General features: G+C 34.0%; 1 pseudogene; it reads right to left on the reverse strand.

The window, feature by feature from the left end:
- Positions 1-218: 218 nt before the first annotated feature.
- On the reverse strand, positions 219-682 carry LOC124976306 (RNA-binding protein 3-like; annotated as a pseudogene).
- Between the last annotated feature and the right edge of the window lie 3,574 nt (positions 683-4,256).

A 4,256-nucleotide genomic window follows, 5' to 3' on the forward strand; every position in this document is an offset into this window, starting at 1 on the left:
CCCAGAATTTGTCTTTAAATGAGAAAAAAATTTACATGGAGCTTTTTAAAAGGTCTTTTAACAAGCTACCTTGGGAGCTCAATTCAAAAATAGAAGTTGATGTACTAAAACAGATGTTTCAGCGCAGCTCCAAAAATCTTTCAAAATACAGCGATTTGGAAGGACGATCCTGGACCAGAGGTGTTATTCCTTGTGTATCTACTTCATGTGTGCATGCCTCAAATCAGTTGTCTGTAATTATCTCGGTAATTTCCTCCTGAGTAGCGGTCATAGCCACCATGGCTGCCACTATAGTCTCTATCCATATCCATATCCATATCCTCCAGGTCGACTGTCATACCAGCCACTCCCATAACCCTGGTCCACCTCTAGAGTAGCTGCGACCACATCCAAGGGCCCCAGAGGCACCCGCTTTGGTGTCCCGGGCAGACTTACCAGCATGGTCCGCACAGATCTGCCGACCATCCAGGGACTCTCCATTCATGGCTTTCATGGCATCTGAGGCATGTTCTGGGTTGGTGAAGGTGATGAAGCCAAAACCCCGGGATCGCTGAGTCTCCCGGTCCTTGACAACAACCACCTCAGAAATAAGCCCAAAGCAGCTGAAGTGGTCTTCCAGCGCCTGCTCATCGGTATTGAAGTTGAGCCTTCCTATGAAGAGCTTCCCTTCTGCAGAAGACATGGCAGTGAATTTGAATCCTGGAAATCAAAAAGTAGAGAGACAGGAGGCTCTGAAGAGCAGGGAGAAAAGGCTCTATTTTTCATTTCTGATAAACTACTATACCATTTTCTATAGCAGTGGCACCATTTTGTAATTCTACCAACAAGGCACAAAGTATCCCGTTTTGCCACATCCTTATTAACATTTATTTTGGTTTTTCTTTGTGTTTGTTTGTTCTTGATAGAACCCAACCTAGTGATTATGGGGGAATATCTCATTGTGGTTTTGATTTGCATGTCTCATTAATAGCGATGGTGATAGTGATGTTGATATTGATCATCTTTCAATATGGTTTTTTGTCATTTGCCTAATGTGTTTGGATAAGTACCCATTCAAGTCCTTTACATACTTTTAAATTGGGTTATTGGATTTTTATTTTCAAGTGGGAAGAGGGTTTTTTTTAATAGTCTCAGTATTATCTCTTGTCAGACACATGATCTGTAAATATTTTCTCCCATTCTGTAGTTTTTATTTCACTACATTGACTGTGTTTTGGATGCACAAAATTTTTATTTTGGGGAATTTCTCCTTTTTATTGGTGCTTTATATTGGTACATAATAGTGGGATTGTTGTTATATATTCATTTATGCCCAAAATATAACAATATGATATGGTCAAAAATTCTTTAAAAACAGTTGATTTGCACCCAGTTTTCTTTTCTTCCAACATATTTTTATTGGTACTTTATAGTTGTACATAATGATGGGATTTGTTTTACATATTCATACATGCACACAATACAACAAAACAATTTTGGCTAGTGGCATTTCCCCTCTCCCTCTCTGCTGACTACCACCTGATCATTTTCCTCTACTGATCTCCCTTTGATTTTTATGAGATTCACCCACACACCTTTCTTTTTCTTTTTCCTTTCTAATTTTCACATATGAAAGAAAACATATGCCCTGACCTTCTGAGTTTGGCTTATTTCACTTAACATAATAATCTCAAGTTCCATCCATTTTCCTGCAAATAGCAAAATTTTACTCTTCTTCATGGCTGAATAAAACTCCATTGTGTAGATATACCACATTTTCTTTATCCATTCATCTGTTGATGGACTCCTAGGCTGGTTCCATAGTTTAGCTATTGTTGATGCAGAAAAAAAATTTTGTTAGATTTAGTCCCATCCATCTATTTAACTTTTGTAGTCTGTGCTTTTGATGTCATGTTCAAGAAATCATTGTCAAATAAACTTGCACCAAAGTTTTCAACTGTGTTTTCTTCTAGATGTTTTCTAATTTTAGGTCTTTAATCCATTTTGAGTTAATTTTTGAATATGTCTTAAGAGTTCAAGCTCCTTCTTCTTCAAATGACTATCTAGTTTTCCCAGCACCATTTGTTGAAGAAACTGTACTGTCTGTCCCCATTAAGTAATCTTGGTACCTTTGTCAGAGATAATTGGACTATAGACACAAAGGTTTTTACCTGAGCTCTCCATTCTCTTCTATTAATCTACTTGTTGGCCTTTATGCCAGTACCATACTGTTTTAATTAATGTAGCTTTATATGTTTTGAACTTAGGGGAAGTATGATGTTTCCAGCTTGGTTCTTTTTAAAAACTGTTTTAGATATTTGAGATTCTTTGAGATTTCATATGAATTTTTCTACTTCTGCAAAAAAAAAAAAAATGCTGGTGGGATTTTTAAAAGGATGCATGAAAACTGTAGATTGCTTTGGTAAATAGATTGGACATCTTAACAATATTGTCTTCCTGTCCATGAATATGTGATGTCCTTCCATTTATTCCTGTCTTATTTAATGTTTTCTAGCAATGTTTTGTAGTTTTTGGTGTGCAACTTTCACTTCCATGGTTAAGTTTATTCCTAAATATTTTATTCTTTTCATGCTATTGTAAATGAAATTGTAATCTTGGTTTTCTTTTTAGATTGTTCATTGTTGGTGTAGAGAAATAGCTGGTATCTGTTTGTTGATCTGTTTTGCATTTTGCAATTTGGATGAATTTATTTATTAGTTCTAGCAATCTGTGTACATGTGTGTTATCATTAGTATTTTCTATATATAAGACCATGTCATCTGCAGGCAAATAATTTGCTTCCCTCTTTTCTATTTAAATGTCTTTTATTTCATTTTCTTATCTACTTTCTCTGACTAGAACTTCCAATATTGTTAAATAAAAGCATCAAGAGTGAGAATCTTTTTCTTGTTTCAATATTTGACAAAAAACTTTCAGTCTTTCATGGTTAAGTATAATCCTGAGGGATTTCTTAAATGACTTTTACTATGTTGAAGTAATTTTCTTTTATTGATGGTTTCTTCCATGGTTTTATAATGGAATGCATGTTGAATTAATGCCAAATGTTTTTTGCATCAATTTGAAATATGTGATTTTTCTGTCTTTGATTCTGTGAATGTGGAATGTTACCTTGAAAGATTTTCACCTGTTGAACCATCCTTACATTTTAAGAATAAGTATGTTTTGGTCTTGGTATACAATCTTTTTGATGTACTGTTGAATTGGATTTGCTAATATTTAGTTAAAGATGTTTGTGTCCATATTCATTAGGGATATTTGGTTAATAATTTTTATTTTTTGTCATATCTTTCTCTAGATTTGGTATCAGAGTTGTACTGGCCTCATATGTGATGAGTTTGAAAGTTTTGCCTCTTCTTCAGTTTTAGGGAGTATCAGGAGGATTAACTATTCCTTGAATGTTAAGTTTTCTTTGAATTTTTTTTGTAGAATTATGCAGTGAAACCACATTTTTATTCCTGGGATTTTCTTTTTTGTGAGAATTTCAAATCTTGTCCAAATTCCTTATTAATTATAAGTCTATTCCTATTTCCCATTTCTTCATGATTTGGTCTTAGTAGGTATCATGCCTCTAGAAATTCAGGTATTTCTTCTAGGTTGCTCAATTTGTCAGTAAGCACGTGTTCATAGTCTTCCCTCATGATTCTTTCCATTTCTATGTTAGCAGTGGTAATGTTCCTTTTTAAATTTTCTTTTGAGTTATTTAAGGCATCTCTTTTTTCCTAGTTGATCTAGTTAGTGGTTTTTCAATTTATTGATCTTTTCAGAAGTAAACTCTTAGTTTTACTGATTTTTCTCTCTTCCCTATTTCCTTCCTCTCTGCTCTATCTTGTTTTCTTCCTTCTGCTAGTTTCATGTTCATTCTGTGTTCTAATTTCATTAGAAGTGACAAGGTACTTTATAATTTCTCTTGTATTTCTTTGATCTACTGGTTGTTTAGGAATATGTTGTTTAGTGCGCCAGCTGGTGAATTTTCTAGTTTTACTTTTGCTCTTGATTTCTAGTTTTATTTCATTGTGATTCAAAATTACAATGTATGATTTCAGCTTCTGAGTCTGTTAAACTTGTTTTGTAGTCAAAGATGTTGTCTAACATGTATAATGCTGTTATGTGTACATAATAATACTATATGGTATACTAATGTTCGGTAGAGGATTCTATATTTATCTGTTGGGTCTAATTCATCTCTAGTGTGGTTTAAGTACTCTATTTCCTCATGATGTTATTCCATTTTTCTATTATTAATGTGGGCTATTGAA

The sequence above is a fragment of the Sciurus carolinensis genome, chromosome 2 (assembly GCF_902686445.1).
Source record: "Sciurus carolinensis chromosome 2, mSciCar1.2, whole genome shotgun sequence".
NCBI classification, from domain to species: Eukaryota; Metazoa; Chordata; class Mammalia; order Rodentia; family Sciuridae; genus Sciurus; species Sciurus carolinensis.